The sequence below is a fragment of the Mirounga leonina genome, unplaced genomic scaffold (assembly GCF_011800145.1).
Source record: "Mirounga leonina isolate KUSES-001 unplaced genomic scaffold, KU_Mleo_1.0 Mir_129, whole genome shotgun sequence".
In the NCBI taxonomy this organism is placed as follows: Eukaryota; Metazoa; Chordata; class Mammalia; order Carnivora; family Phocidae; genus Mirounga; species Mirounga leonina.
Window position 1 is genome coordinate 26,476,566 of NW_023270323.1, and position 18,617 is coordinate 26,495,182.

General features: G+C 36.4%; 1 non-coding gene across 1 annotated transcript; it reads left to right on the forward strand.

Moving 5' to 3' along the window:
• Positions 1 to 10,268: 10,268 nt before the first annotated feature.
• LOC118010989 lies at positions 10,269 to 10,404 on the forward strand. Its single transcript, XR_004679388.1, has one exon. It is a non-coding gene; the product is annotated as a U4 spliceosomal RNA (small nuclear RNA).
• The last annotated feature ends 8,213 nt before the right edge of the window (positions 10,405 to 18,617 follow it).

An 18,617-nucleotide genomic window follows, 5' to 3' on the forward strand; every position in this document is an offset into this window, starting at 1 on the left:
AGACTATAAACCACAAAGTATGGATGCAATGGTTAAAAGGATTAAACACATATATTAAAATCCATTTGCTGTCCTCCTTATGCCCTATTATAGTTTACTATGACATGATTTTTAAAAATTTACTTCTTATGCTTACATTTTAAATCTGTCTTGTTCGAATTTTATTCTCTCTACTTGAACCTTGAATGATTAGGCATTTCAATTTATTGCATAAAAATGTGCTTACAGTCTACTTAAAAAATGTCTTGGGAGGTTTAGGTTTATAATGGCATTTATTTGTTTGAAAACTTTAGTTCAGTGTGTACTAAAGACTCCTGGGAAATCCCTGAGACTCTCATGGGCTGTTGACATCAATATTAAAGTATCATTAGTGGTTTTGCCGTGTTGACATTTGTACTGATTGAAGCAAAAGCAATGATGATTAAAACTGCTGCATCTTAGTGTGAATCAACATAGTGATACCAAACAGCACCCCACTGCCATTACATTTTTTGCTTTCATTCCAGAAAAAAAGAATTCCAGTTTCACTTAAGAATGTTATTGATGAAGCAGTAAAATGTATTAATTTTATTAAAGCTTGAACATTGTGTACAGACCTTTATTAATATGCCTGGTGACAAAATGAAAACCATGCATAAACACTTCTGCTGCATACTGAAGTGCAATGGTCTTGAGGAAAGTTCTTAGATATTTGAAAAAAAAGCTGAAAAAGCTACTATTTAACATATAGCACCATTTTTACTTTAAAGAGCAACTGACAAACTATGGTTATTTAGATTTAGTTTTTTGGCAGGTAGTTTATAAAAAATTAATAAAGTAAGTTTGTCATTTCAAAGAAAACAATAATTTGTTGTCTGTGATAAAATTTAAACTCACAAGTGAAAATTAGTATTTTTAAAAACTTGCATAATCCCCTATAAATTTTACAGCTTTCCAATATACTTCCTTTTTATAATGAGGTTGGTGTTGACATTAAGAAATATGGGTTTCTTGATATTATATAATAAAATGTGTTAACACTTGTGAGATATGGATGATTATGTGAATTAAGTGAATCAGTACTTTATAAAAACCCAATGCATGATATTACAAAATCATACACATTTAAAGATCCCATCAAGTGTGACAAAGACTGATGGATTTTAACATAGCAAAGTACAAAAATTTAATTGATATGGTCTCAGATTCTACATGGCAACAACTCACCTTTTTGATGTTTGGGGTAAAATCAAAGAATATCCATAATTATTTGAAAGCCTATCAAAATACTCTTTCTTTCCAATTACATCTCTGTGTGAAACAGAATTTTCCTAAAATACTTCAATCAAAACAACACATGGCAGTACAGTGAGTTCAAGAGCAAATAGACATAAAACAGGATTCATGGGGTTTTTTTGAAAATATAGTTTTTAAAAATAAAAATGGTATTTTTAAATGGCTTATTTTTATTTTAAATAAATATTTTAAATTTCTTAGTTTTAATTTCTAATATAGAAATTATTGATAGATAGTACACATAAACCATAGCTGTTTAAGGTCTTCAGTAATTTTTCAGGTTATGGGGTGGTTCTGAGACCAAAATGTCTGAGAACCACTGATTAATTCTTTGCAAGGGAGAAGTCAAGCATAACAGACTTATGTAATGATAGGGTGCTAATTCATTAGTCTCAAAGCTAGATTTCTAAAAATATGTAAGCCCACAAAAAATGTTATCTGTTCTTTTTTCATTCAGTGACTTAGTCCATGACGTATTTAACATAGTGATTATGCATCTAATAACTGTGCAGATCAGAAGCTTTAAAATGTATAATTCTAGTGCTCTGGGTGATATATTTTGTTTATTTATTTAATTAATGCTTATCTCCTGGCCCCCAGCACTTAACATAATCATTTCCACAATCACACCGAGGATCTTGAACAAGATACATTTTTGATGATCAGAACTTTGTTTGACTACCTACTACAAATGGTCTTAAGTTTGTCATATAGGTCATGGGATTAAAATCATGGAAGTATAATTATATTAGAATAGAAAAAGACATGGGATGAGGTAGTCCAAAATTTCTTTTGGCAGAAACAAAAACAGAGGTCCAGAGAAGGGTAGATAACATACAAGGTCAGTATGTGACTAATTCTGGAACTGGAATTTGTTTTCCTAGTCAAATATTCTTTTCAGTATACTGCTGTTTATTTTCTGCCTTCTGATATGTAGATCAAAATCTTTGATCCTGAGTGCAAAATATTGACTTACAATGTTACCATAATTCCATAAGCTGGTGATCTTTGAAATTTTCACCCACTCCTTCAGTCCACTGAGTGCTCAATTTTATTAAGTTAATGTTTTGAGGTATTAAATTAGACATGGAAAGATTCAATGCTGAAAATCAAATTTGGAACTTTAGCCTAATTTTCCAGGGAGTACTGTCCTAGTTGCTGCTATAGCTGCTTTGTAAAAACCATGCATTTCTTACTGTGATTATTTGGGTAAAATTACTAAATTGAAGCATCTGAGAGATTATAGATAAAAAGCATGTGAAGAGCCACAATCTGAGAACATTCTGAGGTTTATGCCTAAAGGAATATTTAAACATTAAAATCTTCAGAATTGGTAGGGAGCAAGATGGCGGAGGAGTAGGAGACCTGGATTTCGTCTCCTCTCAGGAATTCAGCTGGATAGGGATCAAACCATTCTGAACACCTACAAACCCAACAGGAGATCGAAGAAAAGAAGAGCAACAACTCTCTGAACAGAAAAGCGACCACTTTCTGGAAGGTAGGACGTGCGGAGAAGTGAATCCGAGGTGATATTCGGGAGGATAGACGGCGGGGGAAGGGCCTCCGTCGGCCGCTTCTGGCAAGTGATAGAGCCGCGGAGCACAAAATCGGAACTTTTAAAAGTCTGCTCCGCCGAAGGACGTCACTCTGGTGGCTAAGAGGGGGGTGGAACCCTCCAGGACAGTGTGGTTTCAGGGCCCTCGGGGTCACAGAAAGACCGGGGGTGCCTGAGTGTGGCAGAGCTCCCAGGTATCGGAGCGGGGAAGCCGGCTGCAGAGGCGGAGCCCAGGCGCGGGCTCTCAGCTCGGGGTGGCCATAAACCGTGATCCGCGGCCCAGTCGGGCCACTGCTCCTCCAGCGGGGACCCAACAAGCGGCAGATCCGGGGAGACTCACCTTCCTCCCCCGGGAGGAGCCGCGCGGGAGTGCACCGCAGGGATCTGCTGGGTTTGGAGACTCCAGACCGGGTCGGGTGCCAGAGATAGAAACGCGCGGTCACAGGCCGAACGAGCTCGGAGTGCGGCCGGAGACCGGGGAGACGGGAGTGACTGACGGCTTTTCTCTGGGGGCTCACTGAGGAGCAGGGCCCCGAGTTCTCGGCTCCTCCAGGGCAGAGATTGGAGGCCGCCATTTTCACTCTCCGCCTCCAAAGCTGTACGGAAAGCTCGCAGGGAACAAAAGCCCCGGAGAGCAAACCCGAGCAGATTACTTAGCCGGGAGGGGGCAAGGGCGGGGCAATTCCGCCTCCGGCAGAGACATTTGGAAACCACGGCAACAGGCCCCGCCCCAGAAGATCAGCGAGAACAGCCAGCCAAGACCAAATTTACCGATCAATGAGAACGGCAAAACTCCAGCGCTAGGGGACTACTGCACATAGAATTCATGGCTTTTTTACCATGATTCTTTCAAAGTTAATTTTTTTTTAGCTGTCTTTTTTTCTTTTTTTTTCTTTTTGAATTCTTTTTCCCTTTTTCAACCAACATCTTATCAATCCCTTTTTAAAAAAAAAATTTTTTTTATTTTTCATTTTTAGAGTCATATTCTATCCCTTCATAGTAGTTACCCATATTTTTGGCTTATATATATAAGTTGTTCTCTCTTTACAATTTTGAGATAGTTTCTTCTAACAGATTAAAATATACCCTAAATCTCTAGTATATGGTGTTTTCTATTACCCTGCCTGATCACATCCTCTCCCTTTTTTTTTATTCTTTTTTCTTTTTTTAAATCCTCTTCTTTCTTTTTTCAAACAACTTCTTATCAATTCCTTTTATAAAATTTTTTATAATTTCCATCTTTACAGTCATATTCCATCCCTTCATCATATCAACCCTTATTTTTGTACATATATAAGTTTTTCTTTCTTTAAAATTTTGGGAGGCACTTTCCCCTAAAAGACCAAAATACACCCCAAATCTAGTGTGTGGCACTGATCTATACACCAGCCTGATCATATTTGATCACATTCTGTTTTTGTTGTTGTTGTTGTTGTTGTTTTGTTTTGTTTGTTTTTGTTTTTATCTTTATCTTTTTCTTTTTTATCTTTTTCTTTTTTCTCTCTTTCCCTTTCTTTTCCCACTGCTTCAGGTCTTTTCTGATTTGTTTAGAGTATATTTTCTGGGGACGTGGTTACTCTGCTAGCATTTTGTTCTCTCATTAATCTATCCTCCTCTGCACAAAATGACAAGACGCAAAAAATCACCTCAACAAAAAGAACAAGAGGTAGTACTGACTGCCAGGGACCTACTCAATACGGACATTAGTACGATGTCAGATCTAGAGTTCAGAATCATCACTTTAAAGATACTAGCTGGGCTTGAAAAAAATATGAAAGTTATTAGAGAAATCCTTTCTGGAGAAGTAAAAGAACTAAAATCCAACCAAGTAGAAATCAAAAAGGCTATTAATGAGGTGCAATCAAAAATGGGGGCGCTAACTGCTAGAATAAATGAGGCAGAAGAGAGAATCAGTAATATAGAAGATGAAATGATGGAAAATAAAGAAGCTGAGAAAAAGAGAGATAAACAACTACTGGATCACGAGGGCAGAATTTGAGAGATAAGCGATACCATAAGACAAAACAACATTAGAATAATTGGGATCCCAGAAGAAGAAGAAAGAGAGAGAGGGGCAGAAGGTATAATGGAGCAAATTATAGCAGAGAACTTCCCTAATTTGGGGAAGGAAACAGGCATGAAAATCCAGGAAGCACAGAGAACCCCTCTCAAAATCAATAAAAATAGGTCAACACCCTGACATCTAATAGTAAAACTTACGAGTCTCATAGACAAAGAGAAAATCCTGAAAGCAGCTCGGAAGAAGAGATATGTAACCTACAAGGGTAGAAACATTAGATTGGCAACAGACCTATCCACAGAGACCTGGCAGGCTAGAAAGGACTGGCAGGATATATTCAGAGTACTAAATGAGAAAAATATGCAGCCAAGACTACTATATCCATCTAGGCTGTCATTGAAAATTGAGGAGAGATAAAAAGCTTCCAGGACAAACAAAAACTAAAGGAATTTGCAAACACAAAACCAGCCCTACAGGAAATCTTGAAAGGGGTCCTCTAAACAAAGAAAGAGCCTAAAAGCAACATAGACCAGAAAGGAACACAGACAATATACGGTAACAGTCACCTTACAGGCAATACAATGGCACTAAATTCCTATCTTTCAATAGTTACCCTGAATGTAAATGGGCTCAATGCCTCAATCAAAAGACACAGGCTATCAGACTGGATTAAAAAACAAGACCCATCGATATGCTGTCTGCAAGAGACTCATTTTAGAACCAAAGACACCCCCAGATTGAAAGTGAGGGGGTAGAAAACCATTTACCACGCTAATGGACACCAAAAGAAAGCTGGGGTGGCAATCCTTATATCAGACAAATTAGATTTTAAACCAAAGACTGTAATAAGAGATGAGGAAGGACATTATATCCTACTTAAAGGATCTATCCAACAAGAAGATCTAACAATTGTAAATATCTATGCCCCTAACATGGGAGCAGCCAATTATATAAGGCAATTAATAACAAAAGAAAAGAAACACATCGACAACAATACAATAATAGTGGGGGACTTTAACATCCCCCTCACTGAAATGGACAGATCGTCTAAGCAAAAGATCAACAAGGAAATAAAGACTTTAAATGACACACTGGACCAAATGGACTTCACAGACATATTCAGAACATTCCACCCCAAAGCAATGGAATACACATTCTTTTCTAGTGCCCATGGAACATTCTCCAGAATAGATCACATCCTAGGTCATAAATCAGGTCTCAACCGGTACCAAAAGATTGGGATTATTCCCTGCCTATTTTCAGACCACAATGCTTTGAAACTAGAACTCAATCACAAGAGGAAAGTTGGAAAGAACTCAAATACATGGAGGCTAAAGAGCATCCTACTAAAGAATGAATGGGTCAACCAGGAAATTAAAGAAGAATTAAAAAAATACATGGAAACCAATGAAAATGAAAACACAACTGTTCAAAATCTTTGGGATGCAGCAAAGGCAGTCCTAAGAGGAAAGTATATAGCAATACAAGCCTTTCTCAAGAAACAAGAAAGGTCTCAAGTACACAACCTAACTCTACACCTAAAGGAGCTAGAGAAAGAACAGCAAATAAAGCCTAAACCCAGCAGGAGAAGAGAAATAATAAAGATCAGAGCAGAAATCAATGAAATAGAAACTAAAAGAACAGTAGAACAGATCAACGAAACTAGGAGCTGGTTCTTTGAAAGAATTAACAAGATTGATAAACCCCTGGCCAGACTTATCAAAAAGAGAAGAGAAATGACCCAAATCAACAAAATCATGAATGAAAGCGGAGAGATCACCACCAACACCAAAGAAATACAAACAATTATAAGAACATATTATGAGCAACTCTATGCCAGCAAATTAGATAACCTGGAAGAGATGGATGCATTCCTAGAGATGTATCAACTACCAAAACTGAACCAGGATGAAATAGAAAACCTGAACACACCTATAACCACTAAGGAAATTGAAGCAGTCATCAAAAATCTCCCAAAAAACAAAAGCCCATGGCCAGATGGCTTCCCAGGGGAATTCTACCAAACATTTCAAGAAGAATTAATACCTATTCTTCTGAAACTGTTCCAAAAAATAGAAACGGAAGGAAAACTTCCAAACTCATTTTATGAGGCCAGCATTACCTTGATCCCAAAACCAGACAAAGACCCCATCAAAAAGGAGAATTACAGACCAATATCCCTGATGAACATGGATGCAAAAATTCTCACCAAAATACTAGACAATAGGATCCAACAGTACATTAAAAGGATTATTCACCATGACCAAGTGGGATTTATCCCTGGGCTGCAAGTTTGGTTCAACATCCGCAAATCAATCAATGTGATACAATACATTAACAAAAGAAAGAACAAGAATCATATGATCCTCTCAATAGATGCAGAAAAAGCTTTTGACAAAGTACAGCATCCTTTCTTGATCAAAACTCTTCAGAGTATAGGCATAGAGGGTACATACCTCAATATCATAAAAGCCATCTATGAAAAACCTACAGCGAATATCATTCTCAATGGGGAAAAACTGAGAGCTTTCCCCCTAAGGTCAGGAACGCGGCAGGGATGTCCACTATCACCACTGCTATTCAACATAGTATTGGAAGTCCTAGCCACAGCAATCAGACAACAAAAAGAAATCAAAGGCATCCAAATTGGCAAAGAAGAAGTCAAACTCTCACTCTTTGCAGATGATATGATACTTTATGGGGAAAACCCAAAAGACTCCACCCCAAAACTCCTAGAACTCATACAGGAATTCAGTCAGGTGGCAGGATATAAAATCAATGCACAGAAGTCAGTGGCATTCCTATACACCAACAACAAGACAGAAGAAAGAGAAATTAAGGAGGTGATCCCATTTACAATTGCACCCAAAACCATAAGATACCTAGGAATAAATCTAACCAAAGAGACAAAGGATCTGTACTCAGAAAACTATAAAATACTCATGAAAGAAATTGAGGAAGACACAAAGAAATGGAAAAACATTCCATGCTCATGGATTGGAAGAACAAATATTGTGAAGGTGTCAATGCTACCTAGAGCAATCTACACATTCAATGCAATCCCTATCAAAATACCATCCACTTTTTTCAAAGAAATGGAACAAATAATCCTAAAATTTGTATGGAACCAGAAAAGACCCCACATAGCCAGAGGAAGGTTGAAAAAGAAAAGCAAAGCTGGCGGCATCACAATTCCGGACTTCCAGCTCTATTACAAAGCTGTCATCATCAAGACAGCATGGTACTGGCACAAAAACAGACACATAGATCAATGGAACAGAATAGAGAGCCCAGAAATGGACCCTCAACTCTATGGTCAACTCATCTTTGACAAAGCAGGAAAGAATGTCCAATGGAACAAAGACAGTCTCTTCAACAAATGGTGTTGGGAAAATTGGATAGCCACATGCAGAAGAATGAAACTGGACCATTTCCTTACACCACACACAAAAATAGACTCCAAATGGTTGAAAGACCTCAATGTGAGACAGGAGTCCATCAAAATCCTAAAGGAGAACACAGGCAGCAACCTCTTTGACCTCAGCCGAAGCAACTTCTTCCTAGAAACATCGCCAAAGGCAAGGGAAGCAAGGGCAAAAATGAACTATTGGGACTTCATCAAAATAAAAAGCTTTTGCAAAGCAAAGGAAACAGTCAACAAGCCCAAAAGACAACCGACAGAATGGGAGAAGATATTTGCAAATGACATATCAGATAAAGGGCTAGTATCCAAAATCTATAAAGAACTTATCAAACTCAACACCCAAAGAACAAAGAATCCAATCAAGAAATGGGCAGAAGACATGAACATTTTTCCAAAGAAGACATCCAAATGGCCAACAGACACATGACAAAGTTCTCAACATCCCTCGGCATCAGGGAAATCCAAATCAAAACCTCAATGAGATACCACCGCACACCAGTCAGAATGGCTAAAATTAACAAGTCAGGAAACGACAGATGTTGGCGGGGATGCGGAGAAAGGGGAACCCTCCTACACTGTTGGTGGGAATGCAAGCTGGTGCAGTCACTCTGGAAAACTGTATGGAGGTTCCTCAAAAAGTTGAAAATAGAGCTACCCTATGATCCAGCAATTGCACTACTGGGTATTTACCCCAAAGATACAAAAGTAGGGATCCGAAGGGGTACGTGCACCCCGATGTTTATAGCAGCAATGTCCACAATAGCCAAACTGTGGAAAGAGCCAAGATGTCCATCGACAGATGAATGGATAAAGAAGAGGTGGTATATATATACAATGGAATATTATGCAGCCATCAAAAGGAATGAGATCTTGCCATTTGCAATGACGTGGATGGAACTGGAGGGTATTATGTTGAGTGAAATAAGTCAAACAGAGAAAGACATGTATCATATGATCTCACTGATATGAGGAATTCTTAATTGTAGGAAACAAACTGAGGGTTGCTGGAGTGGGGGGTGGGGTGGGAGGGATGGGGTGACTGGGTGATAGACACTGGGGAGGGTATGTGCTCTGGTAAGCGCTGTGAGTTAGCCTGGTGGTGGGTATTGAGGAGGGCACATTCTGCATGGAGCACTGGGTGTTATGCACAAACAATGAATCATGGAACACTTCATCTAAAACTAATGATGTAATGTATGGGGATTAACATAAGAATAAAAAATAAATAAATAAAACCTTCAGAATTTTCTGTTTCTTCTCTCATTTTCTTTAGTTTTGTATGGTTTTCTGCCCATTTTCTTTCTCTTCTCTACTCCTCCTCTTCCCCATCTGCAAATCTAATATGAATTTTCATGTTTTAAAAAATATCCCATTTACTCAATAATTGGTGTATTACCAGTTTTCACATATAAAAATCATCCATGTAGCCTTTTGTAATATTTTTCTGCATACCTTTGTAGTATTTTTTCTTCTCTTTAAAATGTGTATAGCTTGGGGCACCTGGTGGCTCAGTCCTTAAGTGTCTGATCCCAACACCCCGGAATCGAGCCCCGCATCCAGCTCCCTGCTCCGCAGGAAGCCTGCTTCTCCCTCTCCCACCCCCCCTGCTTGTGTTCCCTCTCTCGCTGTGTCTCTCTGTCAAATAAATAAATAAAATCTTAAAAAAAAATAAAATAAAATGTGTATAGCTTTCTCTATGTGGTTATTGCACATTTCTTAAGGCTATTACTAGTTATATTACACCACTTTTGCTTTTGTGAATAGATTTTATTATTTACAACTGGTCAACACTGATAAAGTTATTGTTTGCTATATTTACTTTTTGAATCAAGTCACTTTGAATTCTTTTATTAGTTTAGCTAGCTAATCCTTAACTAACTTGGATTTTCCTGTTTTTAAATTTAAATTCAATTAGATTTTCTATCTAGAAAATCACGTTGTCTGCAAAGAGTAATTTACCTACCAGCCTTTCAATAGTTAAATGTCCTTTTACAAGCTTTGCGCAGTGGCAGTATCGTAGCCAATGAGGTTTATCCGAGGTGCGATTATTGCTAATTAAATGTCCTTTTACAAATCCTGACATATCATGTTATCATGAGCATATAGAAAACTGTTAAATAATATTGAAATCCCTCATTTTAACAATGGAAAAAACCATGGCTCAGGAGAAATGATAACCTATATTAAAACTAACTAGAAAAAAGTATGCATATTAATCTGTAATCAATCCCTACAATCCCTACTGTAACAAATTTAAGGTCACTTTCTCACTTGGTATAAAATAACTGAATGGTTATTTATATAGAACTCAGAATAAATCATCCCCTTTAAAATCTTTACCTAAATATATTTCATAAAGTTTTAGCTGTGTATAATACATTTTTGGAAGTTATATAACAATGATTAAATCCCTGTTTACAATTGGTCTCTATCATAAACCAAAGAGTATATAAGAGAGAATAATTTGTAATATTTGAGAGGTATCATTAAGTATAAACTTATCTTGCTATTAATTAGGCATCTAACTATAGCTTTCATGAGGAAATCCTAGGCAGCCAACATTGCATCATGACTGGTTTCATTCATGAATTATGGGCATAAAATAACTCCTCCAGTGAGAAGTATTTGAATTATGCATAGTGATAGAAATACCTAAGGAATTAGTATACTCACTGGAGATGAATGAAACAAGGCACATGGTATAAAAAATGATGGAGATTAATGAACTTCAGTGTTATATGAATTTGGAATGGAACTAGAAATTGGCCATAATTCAGTGAGAATAATAGCATATTTTCAGACCGGGAGTAGGTTTGGAGAAGAAATTGAAAGACGGTACTCAGGTCAGGGCCAGGCTTGGAAATGGAAATTCCAAAGAGCAAAGGTCAGGGGTCTTTGGGTGATACCCACCCCTCAGCCTAGATATTGGCTTTGATGTACTATTTTCTCTGTTTTCTGTGCCTTTTACTAAAGAGGCCAAAGAAAGTAAATCAGCTCTTTCATTTCTATTTTCATCTCTCAATATCAGAAATCTAGTTTATTTCCAATAGTTCATGGGACGCCAGGGGGACTACTTAATTCATTCTAGAACAGTCTTGGTAGTTTTAGTTTGGATGGCTAAGGACCAAATTAGAGTGATATTTTTCAAAATCAGTGCCATTACCTATTAGTAGAAAAGACTGTTTTGTGAAACATATATATCTATCTATATGTGTATGATGCTGTGATATAAAATATATTTTTACTGTAGAACATAATAAAAATTTGGGAGAAAAAAAGCTGCACTAAGATGTGTCAGAACTCTCAATATTGACCAGGAAAAATCTAATGCCCACAAGGATAAGTTCAGAGCATGATATAGGAGGTAGGGTAGGGGTGGAGAATTAGTGGGACTAGTCCACCCCCAGCAGGGAGGAATATTTTATCAATGTTGTTGTTTAGAATTGCTGGTGCATGGTGACAATAATGACCACACCAACTTTTTTTTTTTTTCAAATGAAGACCATTCTTTATTGTGTTTCTTTTAAGTACGCGCCTTACACAAAATTGGAGTTCATGCCCTAAACCATATAAACAATTTTAAAGATCTACTTCATCAAAATATAATTTACATAAAATTCAGTGAGTGTTCACAAAGTTGTATACTCATGTCACACTACCACAATCAACATATGGATTATCTCCATCAACCCTTCCCAGTTAATCCTTACATGTTCAGCTCTGTGCCACATAGGCCCACTGATGTGCTATCACTATCAATTAGATTTGCCTTTCCTACCATTTCATATAAATAGAATCAGTCAGTAAGTACTTTTTGTGTCTGACTTTTTTCACTCGCTATAGTGCTTCTGAGATTATCTCCATGATGTTGAGGGTATCAGTAGTTCCCTCCTTGTTGCTAAATGGCAGTCTGTTACCTGATATACAGCAATTATCTATTCATCTGTTGGTGGACATTTGGGAACAATGGAATGCCCATAAATTGCTGGTGGGAATGTAAAATTGTATAACCAGTTTGAGAAATGATTTGACAGTTTCTTATAATTACATATACACTTACAATACAAAACAACCATTCCATTCTTAGCTATTTACCAGAGAAATGAAAACATATATCCACACTCAAACCTGTAGACAAATGTACGTATCAGCTTAGCCCACACCAACTTTAATCAGTTTCCTTTTGTTCTTAAATTCTTTACAGACACAGTACCCTCCTAGTTCCTGCATGCAGAATAGACTGCTTCTATAACCCCTGACTTCAGACGCGGGGTGCCACTGTTTCAGAGCAGCAACGGAAATTCCAGTTATTACATACCAGAGTCACTCTCTTTTATCAAGTTATCAATGAAGATTATAAGCCACTTATGAATAAGATAAAAGCCACTGCAATACCTAAATCAGACACCAATAAAGGAAGAAAATGTTTAGAGGAAATGGCTCTCTTCATTTTTTCTTAAGTATAATTTATTAGAAGATTCCTTTTGCTTAACAGACAAGAAAGATAGAGTTCATAAAGAGTTCTGAAAAGCTAACAGTGCAATTTTTATGCAAAGAAGTTTTTTTACTTCCAAAATTAAAGAGAGAGAAAAGGTCCACATTTCCAATTTCCAGAAGTTATGTAAAAGATAAATACTAATTGTATTTTGGAATGGAATAAGGTATATCAGCCAGTGACTGTTAATTGGCCACCTACTATAGGTCTATACCAGACACCAGAAGATATCTCAGAAGGAAAAGATCCACTTTCTGGTCTTTTGGATTTTAAATAAAATTGAAGTGACAAAACTAGAATACATAATAGCAAAAACACAAAACCATACCATAGATTATAAGCGTTGGAGAAGTCTACCAGTGGAGAAGCTAAGATTTCTAGAACAATATACCACTATTACTAAATTATTGATGATGAGAATGATGTAATGTTAATTGAGTAACTACTCTTGTTAGATGCTGTTCCAAGCCAACTACATTCATTATTTCATTTTCTAGGTACAACTATTCTAAAAGACAGATGCTATTTTCATCTTTCTCTTACAAGTGAAGAAATTGAGGCATGGAGAGATTAAGTGACTTAACTAGTGGCAAAACAAGAATTTGAATCAAAGCAGTCAGTACCCGGGAATTGAACTTTTTAATTTAATTTTATTTTTAAGATTTTACCTATTTATTTGAGAGAGAGAGAGAGAGAGAGAGAGCACACAGCCAGAGCGAGGGGCAGAGGGTGAAGCAGAATCCCTGCTGATCAGGGAGCCTGACTTGGGGCTTGGGCTCTATCCCGGGACTCCAAGATCATGACCTGAGCCAAAACAGATGCTTAACTGACTGAACCACACAGGCGCCCCAGGAATTGCACTTTGAACTGCTACCCTAAACTGTCAAAGATTTCATTAAGGAGGTGGTAACTGGGTTGAGCTTTTTCAAAGTGTCATACTTAAGTGAGAGAAAATAATAGGGAAAACATTCCAATGGGAAGGAGCCTGTAATAACAGAAATTACAAAGTCAGAATGAATATTACATGTTTTAAGAATGACAAAGCTTAATTAGGCTTAAAGTTCATGGTGCAATGTATCATGGGAGATAGAGTTGGGATGAATTTGATTCTTAGCGGATTTTAGAATTTCATTGAGCACTTTCTTGACGAGGTAGAAAATACGGAAGCCATTATAAGCTTTTTTAAATAGTCACATGATGAAAGTCATGTTTATGGACAATTAGTCTTTAATGAGCATGAAGGTGAAATGGTAGGAGAAAAAAGCAAGAGCCATAGATTTCAGCTGGGAAGATGTTATAATAGTCTAAGTTAGTTTAGGATGAGAAAGGAATACACGGGCCAAAGAAATAATTTGAGGGAATGTTTACCAAAATCATTGGCTAGATACAGAGAATTAAAGTGAGTACTGAGTCAAAGATACCTTTTGAATATTAAGTGTAGGTGATTAGGACATTGGGTGGTGCCACTGACAATGACAGGGAAGCTTGGAGGCACAAAGTTTTGTTAAATTTGAGATACCTGACCAAACTGTAAAATTCTCTGAGAGCAGGGTGATGTCACATTTACCAATTTAGCCTTAGCCATATGACAGGCACAATGCCTGGCACATAGTAGATGGTCAAGAAAAAATGTTTTTTAAAATGCCTGGCACGTAGTAAGTGGTCAAGAAAATATGTTTTAAATATATGATTGAATATAGTTATGGTAAGACAATGAAACAAAAACTCAATAGGCATCTATAGGACTACAACTTTAAGGAGGGAGTAAAGTGGGGATACAGATTGAGGAATTGTCTGAATAGAGGAGAGTCCTGTAGAGTCATGAGGATTAATTAATTCATGAAAGAGAAATTTGTTCTGAAAAAGAAAATCTGGAGGACCTGGTATAGCAACCTCCTACTTGAGGTCTTAAAGGACTTCTTTCAATTTAAGAATTATGAAGAAAAATAAACGCTTATTTAGCACATGTGTCACAAAACAGTCTCTTGCATTTAATCCTGTTGGGGGAGCTTATGGGGTGTTGATCAGTTTGACACATTTTTCTCTTTCGGTCAAAATCACTGACATATATAGTTAATACACAAGAATGTAGAATACATTCATCTGTTTTACTCAGATCCAGTATCATTTGATGAAGATGAGAATATCTCAGTTGGCTTAATTCCAAATGAGAAACACCTAATTGTTTTTTGAAAGTGTATACTAGAAAATGTTAGATCATATTCATAGCTCATGTTTTAACATCTAGGAACTGTGTACACCAAAACAATGGCAGTAGTATGGGGAGACAAAAGAGACTAGAAGAGTAGAGATTAATCCAAAAGACTTTAGCCTTAATTTATCTTTAATAAATTATTACATTTTAGAAAGAGGCTGGATGTATTATATTCTTTAAAGGTATTAGAAACAAGAGCATGCACTTTCTCCCATGCTTCTCTGAAAGAGCTAACACTTCCCCATAGGTCAAACTTCTGTTTGTTTCTTTATTATTTATATCAACCTTTTCCATTTTATGAAGAGAGTTTATCTAAAACTAGATATTTTTATTCATAAACAGCTCACCTAATCAAATACATGAAACTGCAGCACATCAAAATATGATGAAAGCCGAAAGAACAAATGCCAGGCCACTTTCAACTGAACCCCTAGCCGAGGATGCCGTCTTTGCTAATGACCTGCCATCCAAGGCTGAGTGCAGATGCCAATCTCCATCAAGGAATTAAACACTAGTAATGCATTGCTTCTTAATATTCTGTAGATTAAGAAATGCATGGAAAATAAGTTCTAGCAGTTTCCTCCCACACCTCTGCCAATGACCTTTGCCTCACCCCCTTATAGAGTGTGAGCTGTACCAGACTAGCCTACACATACTCTATATGTCAATAACTGGAGGTATGTTGGTAAAAATCAAAGCTTACTCTTGGGAATGGTTCTTCTTCAAAGTTTCTGGAACAAGAAATATTCCCTAGAAGTTATCTCAACAGGACCATGTAAGGAAGTATTATTAGAACTAGTCACATCATCTTCTTGGATCTGCACAGTTCAGGGCAACCAATCTTGGTTTATCAAACTGAGAAAACTGAGCTCTCTACATGTCATCAGGATATTGATGATTTCATTCAACAAATTGATAGTAGACGTAAATATTTCCCTAATTCTACCTTCATTCCCAGATTAAACGTCTCAGACTATATCCTTCCATAATAATTTTTTAAGTAATAAATAAGAGTAAACTAAACTTCTAAAATATCCCATTTACTCTTCCAAGTTTTACTTCCAAAATCGCCTTAGTAGCTCAAATAGACTAACTTAGGCCCCCCAAATTTATTCATGCAATTTGACATTGTACTTTCTGTGAGTTATTACAGCATTCCACTGAAGTCTTTATGAGTGGGTGGAATAAAGCCATTTAATCACTTAATCTAAATTATTAGTCAAAGGTTTCATGGCAAACTTGTAGTGAATTTACTAAAGAAACAAATCACATGAAAATGTGAATGAGACATGATAGAGTTCTTATATACATCACTTGGAAAGTTTTGGAACACATTCAATTCACGTTTGAAAATACTAAATTCTGGAAGCAAATGACACAGTTTTATATTTATTATTGTAAATGTTTAACAGGAGAAATCTCTTAATTCTATATTATTTATTAATGAGCAAAAGGATCAAACTGTTTCTTAACCTGATTAGTATGTCTTTCTAAATTTCTTCCCTGTATCGACTGAAAATTGCAAACAAAAACATGAAATTTCATAGGGACACCAACCTAAGATTTGGGGAAAAAACAAAATCAATATCAGACCTGTTCTACCTTAGATATCAGAAAGTTAAAAGTTGAAATAAAATGATAAATTTCATTTACCATAATTATTGGTAGTCACTGAAATTCTTGAGTCTAAGGTACTATAATATCTGAAAGGAAGTTAAATAATCATGAGCTGAAAGAAATTGGGAGAACAGTGCATAATTTGAAGCTATAAATATGGTTTGACACCAGAAAACTGGACTTGTGTGTTTCTAGAACCTGTTATGGATCCTTCAGCTTTTTTTGTATCTAACATATAAAACAAAGCGTTGGGTAAAAACTCCTTCATAATTCTCTCTCATCCTTCTTTCCTAATCATTAAAATGGAGCTAAGAATGAATCTAATAAATTATGAAAATGAGTAAGCGAGATATGCCTGTAAAACATTTTATAGATTCATATTCATATCTGTTTCACAAGGCTTTTACAGAGATAAAAGACTATCTTCCTTGGCATGATATGAAATGTAAGGTCAGTGATACTTTAATTCAACTATAGAATGAATAAAACTGTGTGAACGTTCACTGACAGGAAATGTTTCTTGTTTGGCGTCTCTGAATCCTGGAATCTTCACTGTCGTAGTCAAGTATGCTGCTGTAGCATTTGTACTTCTGCTCAGATGATGTACTTTACTATGATTTTCTCTTGATGTTTGTCTTCTTTGCGCAGTCATAAGGCCTTTGCAGACAGAAATTAATCTTGTTTGCTACACTGTGCCCAGCAATTAGCACACTGTTTGGCACACAGTAGGTGTTCAAGAAATATTGCTTAATGATCGTATGCATGAATAAAAGGAAAGCTGGGGTCCAATTTCTGAAAGGATTTTTAATTTGGGAATATCTAAAGACAAAGTAGTTTGATTATTTTGGATGACCACAGGTTTTGGAATGAGATCTATACAGATATATTTATTCAATAGTTCAAATTTTTTAAAAAATGCAACCATATAAGATATATGACAAAATCTTAATGTAAATTTTCTGTCTCCTCATTAAAAATCTTGTGAAAATTCTCAACTAGAGTATCTATCTGTTGTATGTATCTGTTGTAGTCTAGTTTGGATTCTTTCTTCTCTTACTTTTACATTTCTTCCTATTCTTCCTTCTCCTGCTTGTCTTTCTTTTTTTGCATCTCCTTCTCTGTCTTCTCCTCTTTCTCTTATCCCTCCTTTTCCTGCTTCTCCTCCTCTTACTTTTTGTTTCTAGAGTCTGGGACATTAATTTTTATCTACAAAAGGTAGTACAGTTACACATATGGAAAGAAAGAAGGAAAGAAAAAGAAAAGGAAGGGAGAGAGAAAGGGGGAAGAAGTTGGGAAAAAATATAGTACAAGTATACATATATCATCAGAACTGTCCTGAAAACTTGGAAACAACTTTTTTCCACATAGAGAGATAGCCTTCCCTATGCACTTTCCCTTGAGGCTTCCAGAGAAGAATAAATTGTCAAGCAAATAAGGAGTATAAGACCATCAGATTAGTATTGGGTTGGGTCCTACAGGTAGGATAATAGGATATAATCAATCAACAGTATCTCAAAGATCATCGGTTTCAATAGTTTTTAATGTGTCTTATAACATAGAACCTATGATGATATCTGATGAAAATGATAAACCTTGCCTTAGAAAAATGCACACACATACATACGAATAAATTTTATAGTAATTTCTGTAAATCCAACTGAAACATATCAGTGGTCCTTGGACTTAGTCCAAACCCTGAAATTATCTGTACATCTATCTATCTATCCATCTATCATCTACCTACCTATCCATTAATCCATCATCTATGTACAAAATGAGATCTAGAGATGTTATCTGCATTGTTCAGACACACAACTATGAGGTGGCAGTCAGTTCTGTCACCAGGACACTTAGCTTCCTGGTCATTTTTTTTTTCTACTCCTCATCCTGGAAAGGAGATTCTAGAGAGAGAAAGGTAGGGTTTTTTGTTGTTTCTTTTTGTCTTTCTTTTTCTTTTTGCATATCTCTGGCATTCTCATAGTTGTTTTTAAACAGTTACCTCCCTTTATTCTATTT